General features: G+C 37.6%; 1 protein-coding gene and 1 long non-coding RNA gene across 3 annotated transcripts in view; both read right to left on the reverse strand.

Annotated features, from left to right (window-relative positions):
- Nucleotides 1-1584, reverse strand: part of cntnap2a (contactin associated protein 2a) — a 351650-nt gene that overhangs the window by 76361 nt on the left and 273705 nt on the right. The gene's annotated exons all lie outside the window — the stretch shown is intronic.
- LOC116671977 (uncharacterized) overlaps nt 574-1584 on the reverse strand; it is a 9618-nt gene continuing 8607 nt past the window's right edge. Inside the window, exon 3 of the long non-coding RNA XR_004327432.1 lies at nt 574-668. This is a non-coding gene — a long non-coding RNA (uncharacterized LOC116671977). The remainder of the gene's footprint in view (nt 669-1584) is intronic.

Consider the following 1584-nt stretch of genomic DNA (forward strand, 5'->3'; position numbering starts at 1 on the left):
ATCACTAATAGAAGAAAATAAGAAAAACCCAAGGTTTCTTTTCAGCAATGTAGCCAGGCTGACAGATAGTGACAGCTCGTTAGAGCTATCTATTCCTACAGCTCTGAGTAGTGATGACTTTATGAGCTTCTTTAATGATAAATATATAATAATTAGAGATAAAATTCATCACCTTTTGTCCTCAATTTCTAATGGTTCACCTTTAAAAGCAGGAGCACTAGAAAGAACGACAAGGCTTGCCATATGTTTAGACTGCTTCTATCCTATAGACCTTCAACAATAAATGTCTAAGGTCTCTTCAGCTAAGCCCTCTACCTGTCTCTTGGACCCCATTCCAACCAGGCTACTTAAAGAAGCGTTACCTGTGGTCCACACTCCATTACTAGATATGATCAATATGTCTCTATTAACAGGTTATGTACCATTATCATTTAAAGTAACTGTGATAAAACCTCTCCGGAAAAACACCCTCCTTCGACCCTGAGGTTTTACCAAACTATAGACCTATATCTAATCTTCCATTTCTCTCTCTCTCCTTGAGAAGGTAGTTGCTAATCAGTTATGTGATTTTCTACATAGCAATAGTTTACAGTCAGGATTTAGAAAGCATCATAGAGACGGCACTGGTGAAAATTACTAATGACCTTCTAACTACTGCAGACAAAGGACTACATCTTAGTGCTGCATTCAACACCAATGACCCTACCATCCTGTTACAGCAACTGGAACATTTAGTTAGCATTAAAGGAATCACACTAATCACACTTGGTTTAAGTCATATTTATCCAATCAATCTCAATTTGTTGACGTTAACGATCCCACGAATCCCTCAAGTACGCTGAAGTTAGCTATGGCATTCCACAAGGCTCAGTTCTTGGACTAATTCTATTCTCCTTATAAATGCTTCCTCTAGGCAATATTGTTAGGAAACACTCAATTAACTTTCCTTGCGGATGACACCAAATTATATCTATCAATCAGGCCGGACGAAAAGAGACAGTTAGCTAAACTTCAAGTATGCATAAAATATATAAAAATCACGCAATTTTCTAATGTTAACTAAAGCTATTGTGCTTGGCCTTAAACACCTCCAAACGTCAGTATCCAGGGATGTAGCTACTCTGGATGGTATTGACCTGGCCTCTAGCACTACTTTCAGAAATCTATTTCTGATCAGGATATATCCTTTAACGCCCATCTAAAACAAATTTCAAGAACAGCCTTTTTTTATCTTTGTAACATTGTCAAAATTAGGAACATCCTGTATCAAAACGATGCTGAAAAACTAGTGCATGCATTTGTTACTTACAGGCTGGACTACTGTAATTCTTTATTACCAGGATACTCAAATAAGTCCCTTAAGACTCTACAGCTGATCCAGAATGCTGCAGCGTGTGTTCTGACAAGAACTAAAAACACAGATCATATTTCTCCTGTATTAGCTTCTCTGCATTGGCTTCCTATAAAATCCAGGACTAAATTTAAAATCCTTCTCTTGACCTACAAAGCTCTAAATGGTCAAGCACCATCTTATTCTTCTTATTCTTGAAGAGCTCCTAGTGCCTTATTGTCCCACTAGAGCAC

This window comes from Etheostoma spectabile, chromosome 22 (assembly GCF_008692095.1).
Source record: "Etheostoma spectabile isolate EspeVRDwgs_2016 chromosome 22, UIUC_Espe_1.0, whole genome shotgun sequence".
Classification (NCBI taxonomy): domain Eukaryota; kingdom Metazoa; phylum Chordata; class Actinopteri; order Perciformes; family Percidae; genus Etheostoma; species Etheostoma spectabile.